General features: G+C 44.8%; 1 protein-coding gene across 1 annotated transcript in view; it reads left to right on the top strand.

The window, feature by feature from the left end:
• Window positions 1–13,588: 13,588 nt before the first annotated feature.
• LOC306762772 (heterogeneous nuclear ribonucleoprotein L-like) overlaps window positions 13,589–16,947 on the top strand; it is a gene marked incomplete at its 3' end in the record, with an annotated part of 50,355 nt that continues 46,996 nt past the window's right edge. The window contains exon 1 of the mRNA XM_079249377.1: window positions 13,589–13,692. The remainder of the gene's footprint in view (window positions 13,693–16,947) is intronic.

Below are 16,947 nucleotides of genomic sequence, written 5' to 3' on the forward strand. Positions count from 1 at the left end.
GGTGATTAAAAATTTGGTTAACTGACTGAAACTGGTTAAGTGACTGAAACTCTGGTTACTAAAAAATCTGGTTAACTGACTGAAAATCTGGTGAGTAAAAATCTGGTTAACTGATTGAAACTCTGGAAACTAAAAGTCTTGTTAAGTGACTAAAACCCTGATTAAGTAACTGAAACTCTGGTGAATAAAAATCTGGTTAACTGACTGAAAATCTGGTGAGTAAAAATCTGGTTAACTGATTGAAACTCTGGAAACTAAAAGTCTTGTTAAGTGACTAAAACCCTGATTAAGTAACTGAAACTCTGGTGAATAAAAATCTGGTTAACTGACTGAAAATCTGGTGAGTAAAAATCTGGTTAACTGACTGAAAATCTGGTGAGTAAAAATCTGGTTAACTGACTGAAAATCTGGTGAGTAAAAATCTGGTTAACTGATTGAAACTCTGGAAACTAAAAGTCTTGTTAAGTGACTAAAACCCTGATTAAGTAACTGAAACTCTGGTGAATAAAAATCTGGTTAACTGATTGAAACTCTGGAAACTAAAAGTCTTGTTAAGTGACTTAAACCCTGATTAACTAACTGAAAATAAAAATTTGGATAACTCACTGAAACTCTGGTGAATAAAAATCTGGTTAACTCACTGAAACTCTGGTTAAATCTGGGGTAGGTAATGTTGGGGAGTTAGCTCGATTTGAAAGCGGCGCCCTGTATTGGCTCTTCCCCCTCTAGTTTTTCTCCTAGCATGATACAAGGCTTGTCTTACCTGTTTTTACCGGCGTTAATCTGTTAATATGTTTGTGTTCAAGACAACGTAAAATGTCATGGACTGTTTTAATTAAATTTTCAGGACTTGTGAAAAGGAATAACTGATTTAACGTTGGTGGTGATCCGGATCAGTGTTGCCAGATTCGCTTATTATAAGCGACTTTTTGGCTTGTCATTTTTTGTAAAGTCGCTTGTAAATATCATCAGTCGCGGGTTGCGGTTTTTTGGGCTTGTTTTCAAAACACTGGTTGCTTATTTGGGCTTGATTTATTCCATGTATGAACCATTCTTACATCTTTCTCACTTATTCACATTTATGTGAAAAGCATCACACAGTAGCCTAGTTTATCTATTTCTTGGATCTGTCCAAAACCCAATTTCTTTGTTACGTACTTCTATTTCTGTCCCCAACGAATGGGTCTGTCGGGAACAGACTAAATGGACTTGTACTTCTATAGCGCTTTTCTCGTCATGCAGACCACTCAAAGCGCTTTACACTACTTGTCACATTCACTCATCCAACACGCTCTGATAGGCACATTGGGGGGCAGCTTGGGGTTCAGTGTCTTGCCCTAGGACACTTTGGCCTGTTAGGGGAAGCCTGGAATTGATCCCCCAACTTTCACAGTTGAAGGACAACTGCTCTTCCTCCTGAGCTACATCTGCCCCACCCTGGTCTTGCTGCCAATCTGGATTCAAAAGAAGGACAATTCCATCGGACTCACCATCCTCATCCATCCTGTCAGGCTGCAACAACTCCAGCTCACTTACTCTGGGTCAGGCGGATGGAGATTTTCCCGTTCTGGCTCAGAGGGCATAGGTGGCAACGCTATGAGCTCTGACCTGTAGAGGTTCCTTTCAGGGCCAACACCATCTCTGGGATGAATTTTATGAACTCTCCCCCTCTCATCCATGCACTTCACAACGAAAACAGCTGGATCCCAAGCATCCTGGATTTCATTCCGCCCTAAAGGGTGGTTTCTCCTATAAACCAGGGTTCCTGGAGGAAAGGGGAAAACTGTTGGCTGATGGTGACTGTTCCTTTTCTCTACAGCCTGTTGAAGTTTGTCCTTCGCATGAAGGAAGACTGTCTTCAAGTGTTTTTCATGTTCGTCGACCCAGTCCTGCACTGCCCTTGGCTGAATCTTTTCTGCTGATACCGCCAACAAAAAGTCCACTGGCAGTTGGACCTTGTAGGCCAAACAGCAGTTCATAGGGGGAAAACCCTGTGGCTTGATGTTCTGTTGTATTATAAGCATAGAGTATCTGTGGTAAATACTGAGGCCATTTTCTTTTTTGCTCTTGCGGAGTGCACAGTAAATCATGGAAAGTTTGATTAAGTCTTTCACATTATCCATTGCCTTCAGGATGGTATGGTGTTGTTCGGCTCTTTTCCACCCCATACAAATGGCACAATCGTTTTAACAGATCTCCTTCAAAGCTATTTCCCTGATCACTATGAATTTGTTTTGGTACACCATAAATGTAGAACCATTTTTACGTCAGCACACGGGCAACAGTACTGGCTCGCTGATCTAATGTTGGGTAGGCCTGGGTGAACTTAGAAAAAACATGTCACCACTAAGACATTCTTCCTTCCATCACTGACCTTTTCCAGTCGGGTGAAATCAGCTGCAACCACTTCCAATGGTTTGGAAGCTGCCAGATTTCCCCAGAAGGTACGAACTTTTGGCTGGACTGCTTTAGCCAAAGTGCATTCCTTGCAATACTTCATAATGTCACGTCCCATAAATGGCCAATAGCACCTCTGTCTCACAAGGCTAGTAGTGCATTTGATTCCCTGATGACCATGATCAGCCTGCAGGCACTGAGGCAGCAGTAGTTGTAATACAACTTGCCCAACCCCGGGAGTATAAATCTGTCGATATAAAACACCCTGTTTTGAGGTTATCCGGGGCCACTGCTGCACCAGTTTCCTGACAGCCTTACAGTTTGAGATCTGTTTTGTTGGTCTTCTATTTTTTCCCCAATGCTGCAAAAAGACACCAAGCACTGGATCTGCTGATTGTAGGGCTATTAAATCTTCCTTAGGCCTAGATGGAAAAGTCGCTATAGTCTGACAAGTAGATGAAGGGGTTACTTTTGACAGAACTTTAGCATGTTTACATAACTTTTGGGGTATTTTTACACCAGGGAGAAAGGGGGCTGCACTGATTGAGTGCACCTGCTGTGAAAGAACATCCCCATTTTGATTTGTGGGTCCCGAGCGATACTTTATTTCAAAGTCAAACAGCCCTCACTCAGGCACCCATCGTTCTGCAGCTCCCAACTTTGCAGTCTGTCAATAGCTGAGGGGATTGTTGCCCGTAAACGACAAATCTGCTTCCCCACAAATACTCCCAAAATTTCTGGGTCACCGCCCACTTTAGCGCCAGAAACTCTAACTTCCTAGAGCTGTACTTTAGCATGTTCTTTTCTGTCGGCCTCAGTCCCCTACTTGCAAAAGCAATTGGATGTTTTCCATCTTGTTCTTGCGACAGTACAGCCCCAAGACCTGAATGACTAGCATCTATTTCAAGCACAAATGGTTTGGTGAAGTCAGCATACCCAAGAACTGGCATGGTCACAAGCAATTTCTTTAGCTTCTGAAAAGCATTTTCACATTCATCACGCCAACGATCACCAATTACACCTTTTCCAGGGACCTGGCGCTTCTTTCTAGTCCCATCCAACTCTGCAACTAGCCTGTGAAGCGGTGCAGCATGTTTAGCAAACTTCTCCACAAACCATTGGTAATAAGAAGCAAAACCCAAAAACGTCATAGATGAGAGGTTGAAAAAAATCCAAAAGATTTATTGACTATTTTAATTGGTTGTGCAGGTGTCCAGACGGTTTGGAAGCAGACTGGTTGGTAAGCAGGCAACCTCTGAACAGAGTTTCATCAAGTTAGTTTTGCATCAACAAACAGGAATAATAGTTTGAGAACTACTTGATCAAAACCACTTTACCACACGAAGCCAATGACAATCCGGCAGGTGTGTGATCAACCCAGAACTTAAATGCTGAGCAGATGATGAGGAAACCACTCTCAGCTGTGACAGCAAGCTGCGGGAACGGACACTCCCATGCAAAGAAAACCACAACCACAACCCACTGCTGCCAGCAGAAATCATGACAAAATAAGATTGTCACTCGGTACATGTCGTTGGTTGTGCCCATTCAGCCACAGCACTTATCTTTTCAGGGTCAGCTGAAAGGTGATTGGGGCATTACATAGACCAAAGGGCATCCGATTGAACTCAAAAAGCCCAAATGGTGCACAAAACGCAGTCTTAGCTTTATCCTGTTCAGCTACCGGAACTTGATTGTATCCGCTTGCAAGATCTAATGTTGAAAACCATTTTGCACCAGCAAGGGCATCCAGAGACTCCTCAATTCATGGAAGCGGGTAGGCATCCTTCCTTGTTTTAGCATTTAGCAGCCAATAATCCACACACAATCTCATTTCTCCATTTTTTAAAAAAACCACAATTGGGGAAGAGTATGGACTGCAGCTTGGCCGTACCATTTCTCTAGCCACAAGCTCCTGGATGTGAGCTTTAACCTGTTCATACTGAGATGGGGGTAGTCTCTGGTAACGTTGTCGGACAGGGTTATCGTCAGTCAATGGAATTTCATGTTCCACCAGTGTGGTACATCCCAAGTCACCCTCTCCCCGACTGAACACTGCACTGTGTTTTTCCAACAGTTTTATCACCTGCTTAGTCTGTTCAGAGGAAAGATTCGCCCAGGACAGACTGGAAAAATCCACGGACGGTTTGGCTTCAACTGATACTTCTTGAACTACTGCTACAGTGCTTGCCTCCTTGCTCTCCTCCACAAAAGCCAGACTACCCAATGGTGGTGCATCCACAACATGAAACTCACCCAACTGTGTGTGGGGCTGTAACCAAACTTCTTTGGTGCCCACATTGACCACTGGAATATCCACCCCCCCCCTCCTGGAAACAGGCAGAAGTGCTGCAGTGACTAAAATGCCTGCTGGAATATTACCAGTCACAGGGGTACAAACAATACAGATGGAAGTGTAACATTAGCGGCACAAGGACACGTGGTGTGAATCCACGACAGAGAGCCAGCAGGAATACGAACAGCCTGACCATAGACTTTAGCTTTACCTAAAGATTCTTATGACTTCAAGGTTTCAATACAATGGCACATGGCAAGGCTCTCCTTCCACTCTCTGCTGGCAGTTTTCAGAACACATGACTCAAAAAGATTGTTACCAAACTGTTCAAAAAGTAAGCTATAGCAGTGGCGTATGATGTTCATTCCTAAGAGACCAGCTGGCACAGCCTGCTGCTGTGATTGACTGGGCTCACCTGGAGGGTCCTCCACTACTAAAATAACCATTTTCTTCTACATATATATATACATATGTATTGGTGTTGGATTTTTTTTTCTCTGAGGAGCCAGGTCGCTTCTTTTGGGCTTGTTTTCATCCAGCTGATTGCTTTTTTTTTTCAGGCATTGACGAAGTTTTGCGCACTTCAAGTGCTTTTCTAGTTTGGAGCCTTTTCCATCAACTTTTCTCTTTCTCTGCTGTTTAGCTATTTAAGTTCATTGGTGCCTGTCATGGCGGTAATCCCAGGACTCGTTGGTGGACACCAGCAGTGAGGGATGCTGTCAAGCTGAAGAAGGAGTCCTATTGGGCCTTCTTGGCCTGTGGGACTCTGGAGGCAGCTGATGGGTACCTACAGGCTAAGTGGCATGTCACCAAGGCAAAAGCTCGGGCATGGGAGGAGTTCGGCGAGGCCATGGAGAAAGACTTCCGGATGGCTTCGAGGAGATTCTGGTCCACCATCCGGCGGCTCAGGAGGGGGAAGCAGTGCTCCATCGACACTGTGTACAGTGGAGATGGGGAGCTGGTGACCTCAACTCAGGAGATTGTGGGTTGGTGGAGGGAATACTTCAAAGTCCTCCTAAATAAGGAGGGTCCGCCGGATAGTTGAATCTCAGATTGAGGAGGAGCAGTGTGGTTTTCGTCCTGGTCACGGCGTTTCCGGTGAGGGTTGGACTCCGCCAAGGCTGCCCGTTATCACCAATTCTGTTCATAACTTATATGGACAGAATTTCTAGGTGCAGCCGAGGTGTTGAGGGTATCCGGCTTGGTGGCCTCAGGATTGGGTCTCCGCTTTTTGCGGATGACGTGGTCCTGTTGGCTTCATCTGGTCGTGATCTCCAGCTCTCGCTTGAGCGATTCACGGCCGAGTGTGAAGCGGCTGGGATGAGAATCAGCACCTCCAAATCTGAGACCATGGTCCTCAGCCGGAATAGGGTGGATTGCCCTCTCTGGGTTGGGAGTCAGGTCCTGCCTCAAGTGGAGGAGTTTAAATATCTCGGGGTCTTGTTCACGAGTGAGGGAAGGATGGAGCGTGAGATGGACAGACGGATCGGTGCGGTGTCTGCAGTAATGCGGACTCTGCGCCGGTCTGTCGTGATGAAGAAGGAGCTGAGCCAGAAGGCAAAGCTCTCGATTTACCAGTCGATCTACGTTCCTACCCTCACCTATGGTCATGAGCTGTGGGTCGTGACCGAAAGAAGGAGATCTCGTATACAGGCGGCTGAAATGAGTTTCCTCCGCAGGGCGGCCGGGCTCTCCCTTAGAGATAGGGTGAGGAGCTCGGTCATCCAGGAGGGGATCAGAGTAGAGCCACTGCTCCTCCGCATCGAGAGGAACCAGTTGAGGTGGCTCGGGCATCTGGTCAGGATGCCTCCTGGACCTCCCTGGTGAGGTGTTCCAGGCACGTCCCTCTGGGAGGAGACCCCGGGGAAGACCCAGGACACGCTGGAGGGATTATATCTCTCGGCTGGCCTGGGAACGCCTCGGGATCCCCCCGCAGAGTTGGCAAATGTGGCTGGGGAGAGGGAAGTCTGGGCTTCCCTGCTTAGGCTGCTGCCCCCGCGACCCAACCCCGAATAAGCGGCAGAAAATGGATGGATGGACATTTTGTCCATTTGGTGACACTTGCCTTTTATTGTATTTGAATGGAGAAATGGACATTTTGTCCACTAGCAATACTGATCAATAGGAAATGGATAGTGTATACTTCCAATGGAAAAGTTTTGCTTTTGGACACTTTGCCCATTTGCAATACATTAATATCACTGTCCACTTTTAATGCAATGTATTGCCAATGAAGAAACTTTCCGCTTGCCCCCCAGTCCCCAGCGTGCTTACAGGGGTGTGGAGTTGACTTAATAGATTTGTAAAACACCTGCAACTCGACTTTCACTGAAATGACTTGTGACTTTACTTCGACTTTGGCATATTTACTTGGAAGTACTTGATACCGTTCCTTAACCCCTCTCCACCTCTCTCTTGATCTCCTAAAATAATTATTTAGTACTGTGTACGCGCAGCACCTTCACCTGGTTACCGACAAAATCCTTTCATCCAATCATGTCGCAGGAGACAACCAAGAAGGAAGAAGAAGAAGGAAAAGAAAAGTCACGAAGAAGCAGAGCAGCAGTGGTGAAAAAACATTATACCAAAAGTTATTTTGTTCACTTACAAGAACTATTAGGTTGTCAATAAGAAATGCATTGCAGTGTGTAAAACATGGGTCAAAAATTACAGACGGGGAGTCCACAACGTCCAACTTTGTTCGCCATTTGAAGTTGCACAAAGAATGGGAAGGCAGTCAAGTTAATTCTCAAAATTTTCTAGATATTGTTAGCTTAGTGAGAGAGTACTTCAACGTGATGTTAACGGTAATCCATTGAGCCCGCTGCAAAGTAAACATAGTTTTTCTCTGTAGTACAGACTCCATTTCAGTCCGTATACAGAGACATGCTACATACATTTTAACAGACTAGCTACAGGCAAGTGCAGCTCTTCAATTTGTTTGTCCATGTTTGGCCACCAAAAGTAACTTCTGGCCATCTCTTTCATTCTCACTATGCCACTGTGCCCTGCATGCAGTTGCTGCAACATTTTTGGTCTGAGTGACTGTGGGGTTATCACCCTCCTCCCCCACAATAAACATCCTGACTGAACAGATAGTTCTGATCGCCTGCACAGGAAAGGCTTCAGGTCCACAGCATCCCCAGCAGGCAGTCCTTTGACTAGAATGTCCATCACAAAAGACAACACGGGGTCGTTTCTGGTCTCCTTTTACTTGTGCATCTGAAACAGGTGCTTGATCAACCTCCCTGAAGTAGAAAATATCTACATGTTTCGGCTCTGGCTTTGTGACAGGAAGTGGCAATCTGGATAAGCCATTTGTGTTGCAGTGAGAGTCTGGTTTGCGATAATAAATATCGTAAGAATGTCCTGACAACAGCAGTGCCCACCGCTGTAATCGTGATGCTGCAAGAGATGGTATGCCGGTATGTGGTCCAAGGATCTTTGATGGGGCAGTGTGTAATCCTTCACCATCAATCGCATGTCCTAGTTATTCAACAGATGACTTTAATTTAATTTTTCAATTCAATTCAATTTTATTTGTTTAGCGCCACTTCACAACAATGTTGTCACAGGGCACTTTACATACACGAATCAACATACACATCATTTCGAGCCAATTCATACATATCCTATAAAAATTATCAATGAAAATAAAACGTATCAACCCATGGAGGTCTGGATTTGGAGTTCTACTCCAAATGAAAGTGGAAAAACACACTACAGGCTGATCCAACTTTGATGTAATGTTCTTTAAACAAGTCAAACTGAGGCTCAGTAGTGTGTATGACCTCCCTACAACGCCTGGGCATGCTCCTGATGAGGCGGCGGATGTTCTCCTGAGGGATCTCCTCCCAGACCTGGACTAAAGCATCCGCCAACTCCTGGACAGTCTGTGGTGCAACTTGGTGTTGGTGGATGGAGTGCGACATGATGTCCCAGATGTGCTCAGCTGGATCCAGGTCTGGGGAACGGGCGGGCCGGTCCATAACATCAATGCCTTGGTGTTGCAGGAACTGCTGACACACTCCAGCCACATGAGGTCTAGCATTGTCTTGCATTAGGAGGAACCCAGGGCCAACCGCACCAGCATATGGTCCCACAAGGGGTCTGAGGATCTCATCTCGGTACCTAATGGCAGTCAGGCTACCTCTGGCGAGCACATGGAGGACTGTGCTGCCCTCCAAAGAAATGCCCCCCCACACCATTACTGACCCACTGCCAAACCGGTCCTGCTGGAGGATGTTGCAGGCAGCAGAACGTTCTCCATGAACACCATGATCCATTTTTTCCATACATCTCGGACCAGTTGTCAGACAATGATGGAACCTTCGTCACCCCTCGCCAGATGATAACTGTAATGAAAGCCATCAATTCTGGAGCAGCCTTGAACCAATCAACAGTCTCTGTCTCCCTTGGATGCTCAATTGTGCGTGCTTGAATGATGCGAAGCATCTGGTGAGTGAGAAAACAGTGATGAAACAACAAAGTGTGTTCAGTGAGAGGCTTCTTCAGGTCCGATGTAAGACTGAAAGATACAGAAGATCATTCCTGCCAGCAGCCATCAGCCTCCGGAACAAGACCTCCTCTAGTTATTATTATATACTACTATATTGGATGTCCCTTTGGGGATTAACAAAGTATTTTTCATTTTTCACTTCATTTAAAATTAATGGAAACACCTGAAAATTCCACAAAAACTTGCGCCTTTTCAAAACACTACTTCTTCCACATATTTTCAGCTAGAGACACTGTTCAAACTTTAAACAAGTCACAATGGATTGGGCTATGTAAAAATGACTTCTCATTGATATCTTTTACTATTTTCAAAATATCCATTTTAAAATCATTCAAATTTCCCCTGCTTATATTTCCTCCCACAAAGGAAACACCGGAAACACCAAACTAAAACATATAACATAAGTTAAGACACTAGATAAAAACAAAAAAATATTAAAACTGATTAAATTAACCAAATAAAACTTAAACTGTAGAAAACAAGTAAACATGAAACTAAAAAGGTGGGTCTTGAGCCTGCTCTTAAATACATGAACATCCTCTGCACCCCTGAGATTCTCCCCTGAGACCGTTCCACAGGTGGGGGCCATACCACTGGAATGACGCCTCTCCGTGGATATGTGTCCTGACTTTGGGAATCAATAAAAGCCTGCGGCCAGAGGAGCACAGGGATCGCGAGGGCTCATGGGTAAAAGCAGATAAGAGGGCCCAAGGCCATCAAGACTTTTAAAAACCACAGGAAGCCAATATGATTGGTGTAATATGGGCCCGCCTCCTGGTCTTTGTCAGACACGAGCTGCTGAGTTTTGTAAGAGTTGTAAACCTGAGATACTCTTTTTGGAAAGACTAGAAAGCAGGGCATTACAATAGTCAATACGGCTTGTAATAAAAGCATGCATTAGCATCTCTGTGTTAGCCTGAGAGAGAATGGGGTGGACTCTGGCGATATTTTTTAAATGATAAAACCCTATTTTTGTGATGTTCTTAATATGTGGAATAAAAATCAGCTCAGGGTCAAAAATCACACCCAGAGATTTTAACTTGTAGGGAAGGATTGAGAGACAAGGATAGTAGCTTAGGTAAAAGTTTCTCTCTCTGGGCTTCAGGACCAATAACTAAAACCTCAGTTCTGACCCGGTTAAGCTGAAGAAAGTTCTCTGTCATCCAGGATCTGACGTCTGAAATACAGTTAAAAAGTGCGTCCATTGGCCTGGTGTCATCAGGAGACACGGAGATGTACAGCTGGGTATCAATCAGCATAACTGTGGAAGTTGACTTCATGTCTCCTGATGACCCTGCCAAGAGGGAGCATGTACAGGTTAAAAAGCACTGGGCCCAAAATGGATCCCTGGGGCACACCACATGTGATTTTTATGGACCCTGGAGCAGCAAGTATCCAGATCCACCATAAATGTTCTATCTGTGAACAGCGCCAGAAAGGCCGATGTGCTTTAAGCGGGATATAAAAGATTAGTGTAATCAACTGTATCAAAGGCAGCGTTTAGATCCAGCCGGACCAACATTGTAATCTTTTTTGAGTCATAATTTATTCAAAGATCATTTAAAATCTTTCAAAGGGCCGTCTTTGTGCTGTGGTTCATCCTGAAGCCAGATTGATACTTCTCAAGAACACTTTGTGTTTAAAAAAAATCAATAAGTTGAATAAAAGCAAGTTTCTCTAAAACTTTACTTAAAAATGTTAAGTTAGATACTGGTCTAAAGTTGTTCAGGTCATTTTGGTCAAAATCGCTCTGCTTCAGCCGAGGCCTCACCCCTGCCCCCTCAAAGGCAATAGGGAAGACCCCTGTCTGAAGAGAGTGATTCATCATGTGCAAAAGTTCTTCTCTAAAATATTCATAAAAGGACTGAAAAAATGAGGTTGAAACTGGGTCCAAAACAAACATGGTAGGCCTCACTGAGCAGAAAACCGCATCAATTGTAAGCAGGCCAAAAGTGTCCAGTAAAGGCAGACACCCAGATGTATTTAAAATAATGTTACTTTGAGACAATAAAATATTACGTCTTATGGTGTATACCCTCCCCATGAAGTGGTCTGCAAGTGTTTCATAATGGGTGACTGTTGGTTTCACAGGAAAATTATTTAGATCAGAGTTCAAGATATTGTCTTTTGTTGAAAAGAGAACGTTTGGGTTGTTTTGATTTCAGCTGAGGGTTCAAGAACCAATTTCAATCACCAGAACTTGATCCATGAAACACAAAACTCAGCAATCTTTTCAACCTTGTGTCCAAAATGGAATAACTAAATAAAAGTAAAAATGTTTACCACATTCACAAATATACTACATTTTCAGAAAATTAAAATACTGATATTCCAAATTATTTTGTCTTTTCTGATTAACGGCAGGGATGTGCATGAAACTTTTAAAATCTCTCCTGAACAGCCGTGTATTTACGAAGTCTTCTCAGCATTCTTTGAGAACTGTATTAGAATGGAAGGAAGTGCAAAGCGTACAGGTCAGCTGACTGGGATTACAGCTCTTTAAAGGGACATAGGTTAAATGCACTGCATGCAACATGTGTTGCATATTGTTACAACAATATGGAGACACCTGCGGACAAAACATCATGATGTCTCCATCAGTCTTAAGAAACCCAGTCCAGTGCTGATTCCAGCCAGCCTTCTGTTTATGGTACAGTAACTATATTCAGCACCAGAACTTAATTCAGGGAGTAATTATTAATTAATTTGATTTATTACACATTTGAATTTACTCTTTAATTAAGCCTACTATTTAGAAAAAATAGGTTTTACACCTGAGCACAAAAAGGCACATTATATCTACATTCACACAAAAAGATTAATTTTAATATTAGCAATAAAATGCAAACGTTTTTAGCACTATTCCTCCTGCTCACTTCATTTTTGTCGTTTCCTGACAGGGACACTAAAGGAATTCGACGAGGCACTGGTCAAACTGACCTGATTGGACCCACAACCCTTTTTCTCTTGTTCCTCATTCTGATGCTCATTTAAAACCCTTTGCATATCATCTTCACCATGTGAGCATGACTAAATGCTGCCATGTAGTGATGGCAAAAATGGAACGTATATGAGATCAAATCGTTTGGAATGATTGTTCCAGTAAAAGATTAGATCTTTTGGAACATTTGGAACACGTTACCTCAGTGACATCTAGTGGCCAAAACTGTGATTTCAACTGCTTGAACTCAATAAACTGAAATGTTTTCATGTGTCCTGAGATTTTTGTTTGATGTAACTTCTTCAGTTAGTGTAAAGTGATGTCAGTATGAAAGGATGTTTCATTTGAACCTGTCAGTATTTGTATGTGGTGCTTCTGTATACAATTTGATATTATTTGTAAGGGAGGCTACTGTACATTTAGGAACTTTTTATTAAGAAAGACAGTTGAATTCAAATCAGCTTTATTTGTATATTGCCACTTCACAACAGTGTTGTGACAGGGCACTTTACATACACATCATTTCAAGCCAATTAAGACAATCTGCTCAACTGTACTCGGCTGAGACGGTTTCGCCTCTTCAAGGAGCTCGAAGTGATCCCAGACAGCTGTCCTGGGACTTCCTTCCATTCTAAGACAGTTGTCAAAGAAAGCTTGGTACAATCCACTGAGATAAATGAAGCAAGAATTTGCAAATAAACGGCCGTTTAGGAGAGATTTTAAATGTTTTGTGCAAATCTACTGATGAATCAGTTGCTTCTCAGATAAGACATGAGAAATAATTCATATCAGTATTTTTATTTTGTGAAATGTAGGACTACTTATTTGTGAATGTGGTAGGCCTTGTATTTTCCATATTGGACACAAAGGTTGAAAAGATGTCTTAGTTTTGTGCTTTACTAAGTTCTAATTCTAACACAGGGCGGAACAACCGTGGTGTTTCAGAACGATTGGTGACATAATGGAACATGATATGGATCAGTCACATGACATCCGCGTCTCGATTCAGATCGCGGAACGTTGTTTCGCATCGCACATTCCACAGAAGTTTCAGTACGGACTGGAACACCATTTTGATCTTGCCATCACTACTGCCATGTGATTGGCTGGTTAGATGTTATTGTAAACAGGAAGTTAGACAGATGGAATAAAATCTGGTGAGTTTATGTCATTGTCGCAGCTGATATTGTCCAGTAAAGTAGGGTTAGGTATGAGCAGGTTTTATCTTTAACTGCATTTATAAAATCAGATGTAGTCAGTGATAGTTTCTTTGAACCTTGTAAATGAAATTAACTTTGATGACAGTGATTTGTCTTTTTGTGTATTTTTAGACATGAACCAGACTTCGTTTTCTATTCCAGTGATTGTGTGTTGCAGGTCTGCTTGATGTGAACATGAACTCTGTTAAACTATGTTACAGGATGATACTGAGGACTCCCACCTGATATCCCCCAGTCCTGTGGTCCACGTCAGGGGTCTGTGTGAAGCTGTGGTGGAAGCTGACCTAATAGCTGCCCTGGAGAAATTTGGATCCATATCGTGAGTCAGTGGGTATGGTGTGAAGGAGAAAGAGCCATTTCCATTATAATTAGCTGAGATCTTTGAGACTCTAGCAGGATGGGATATTTGACATGTACAGTGTTCAGGTTAAACCGTTGCATGAATGGATCAATGTAAACTTCAATTATACACATATGATTTTAGAGCACCCCTCCCTGAGCTGCCATCTTATTGTAGTGGAGGGGTTTGTGTCTCCTGGAGATCCTAGTAGTTTTATGTCCCTGGAAGAGTCACCCATGGCAAGCGTCTAGGGGAGGAACCAGACTATGTGTGGCTCAGAGACTCCTATAATGATTATAATCAAGGGGATAAATGTTCCCCTTGCCCAGACGAAGGTCAACGGGACCCCCCTCTGGAGCCAGGCCTGGAGGTGGGGCATGAGGGTGAGCGTCTGGTGGCTGGGGCTCATTATCCAATGGAGCCTGGTCGGGTACAGCCTGAGAAGGTAACATGGGCCCCACCTCCCGTGGGCTCACCACTCATGGGAGGAGCCGTAGGGGTCGGGTGCAATGTGTGCTGGGCGGCAGCAAGATGGCGGGGACCCTGGCGGTCCGATCCCCGGCTGCAGAAGCTGGCTCTAGGGACGTGGAACGTCACCTCTCTGGTGGGGAAGGAGCCTGAGCTTGTGCACGAGGTTGAGCGGTTCTGACTAGATATAGTTGGACTCACCTCGACGCATGGCTTGGGCTCTGGAACCAGAACCCTCGAGAGGGGCTGGACCTTCTTCCACTCTGGAGTTGCTCATGGTGAGAGGCGCCAAGCAGGTGTGGGCATTCTCATCAGCCCCCAGCTTGGTGCCTGCACGTTGGGGTTTACCCCGGTGGATGAAAGGGTAGTTTCCCTCCGCCTTCAGGTGGGGGGACGGGTCCTGACTGTTGTCTGTGCTTATGCACCGAACAGCAGTTGGTCTGGTGGGAACATCTGCCAGAGTCCCCTATCAGAGCGAGCTTCAACTCCCACCTTCAGCAGAGCTTCAACCATGTCCCGAGTGAGGCGGGGGACATTGAGTCCAAATGGGATGTGTTCCGTGCCTCTATTGCTGAGGCGGCCAGCCGGAGCTGTGGCTGTAAGGTCGTTGGTGCCTGTCGTGGCGGTAATCCCAAGACTCATTGGTAGACACCAGCAGAGAAGGATTATGCTGTAGAGATTATGTCTCTAGGCTGGCCTGGGAACACCTTGGAAAATGGACTGATGGCATTTTAGAGCAAGGATGAGTAACTCTGTTCCTTGAGTCCTGCAATTGTTAGAAGTTTCCCTGCTTCAACACACCTGACTCACATCAATGGGTAATTAGCAGCTTGATGCCAGACTCTGAACGTCTGCTGACTGAACATATGTTGACATTTCAAGCACTGTTAGCACCTTGAGTGGCCACATAAGTCCTGTTTCCACCAGTATGTCCAGGTCGGAACAGGACCATTATGTTGGGATTATGTTGAGAGGTGAGCAACAGCATAAGTTTATGGTACTTTTCATTTACACAATACATTTGGGCACCCTTAGGGGAAGTCACGATTATACAGTGTGCATTCATATCTTTATTGTAGGGGCAACATGAAATGAAAATTTAACTGATATCACATTCTGACCTGCTACTTCTTTGTATTGCCAATCTTATCTATCTGAGCTTCTTGCTCCATTTCCTTCGGAATTTAAATCATGGATCTGGTCAGCTGGTCTCTCAATGCAACTTAGCAAATCTTTTTTTTCCCCAAAGAATGGGCGAAGGGGAGCCTGCAGCATGCCCTCCGTCGGGAGGGTACGTGATGATGGTCATGTGCCTGCTGCTTCTTTCTGTGGAGGATTTCTACACAATTGGATTTACGATAACTGGGTTTCTGCTGGTTGGTGTGTGCGGTTTCCTGGTGTCTCACAAATTTTGGAAGATCTGTGATGGACTATGCTGAGCACTCAAACTCATGCGTGACGGCACTGGACCGCGACTGGAGCTGGTCGTGGTTCTGGAGCTCATCCATAAGTGGGAAACATCTTGGAGAAGTGGTTGCTCGGTTCTGGTGGAGACTGACCCCCGATTCGGCTGTTTCGGAGTCCGACTGAGACCACTAAGGACTCAAAGCTGAGCCAAACGAAGCTTAGCTTGACCCAAAACAAAGCTGTTATCTGAATCTGGCTCCCTGACTGGCCTTGGGCAGGCTGGTTATCACGTCTCCTGGAATGTAATGCTGCCTGACACTCACCTCCCTTCCTAACCCCCCCCCTTTCTCAGGCCTGTGGAACTTAAACTGAACTCAGCTCTCAAGGCCGCGTTTACATCAGGTGGCCCAGATGAACTGGGGAAAGTTCACAGACTCACTCACTGAACGCACACACTCACACACACTGTTACACACACACGCTTCTATCTCTCACCGCCTTCTCCGGACCTCGCCCCTCCCTCCACTCATGGACGGCGAGTTGGATGGGCGCGCTGCTTGGCTGGCTGCGACCTCACTGGCTGTCTGGGAGACCCCACCCAACCCCCCTCCCATATTGTGTGTTGTCTATTGTCTGAATTTGAGCTCATGTTTAAAAAAAAACACACCTGTGTTTTTTTGTTGCATCCTTCGCCTTCCCCCTTTAGGTGAAGTGTAGAGATACTTCTTTTTTTTCCCCAACACCCACCCATCCTTTCTCGTCATCTTTTCCTCATTTATAAGGCGGCACCAGTAAAAACTGGCTGAGGGGCCTAAGTGTTAGTTCCATTCTGTAAACTTCTCAAATGTAAATGTCTATGTCTAACCTTGGACGAGCTGGTTTGAACCTTGAATTTCCCGACAGAGATAAATAAAGTATCTTTGATTTGATTTGATTTGATATACAAACATCCACACACTCATACAGCACACATACAAGTCACTTATATGATAAGCATTGTCCAATAATATATATCCATCCATCTATCCATCCATTTTCTGATTCTTTTTCGGTGTCGGGTCACAGGGGCAGCAGCCTAAACAGGGAAGCCCAGACTTCCCATCCCAGCCACTTCCCACTCGGCTGCAAATCACTCAAGCAACAGCTGGAGATCATGGCCAGATGAAACCAACAGGACCAAGTCATCCTCAAAAAGCAGAGACCCAATCCTGAGGCCACCAAACCAGATCCCCTTCACACCTTGGCTCAATTCCCAGAGTGCCCACAGGAGTCCCCAGTGGACACAGTGAAATGCCTTCTCCAGGTCCACAAAGCGCATGTAGACTGGTTGGGCAAACTCCCATGCCCCCTCCAGGACCC

This window comes from Telmatherina bonti (genome assembly GCF_933228915.1).
Source record: "Telmatherina bonti genome assembly, chromosome: 11".
NCBI lineage: Eukaryota > Metazoa > Chordata > Actinopteri > Atheriniformes > Telmatherinidae > Telmatherina > Telmatherina bonti.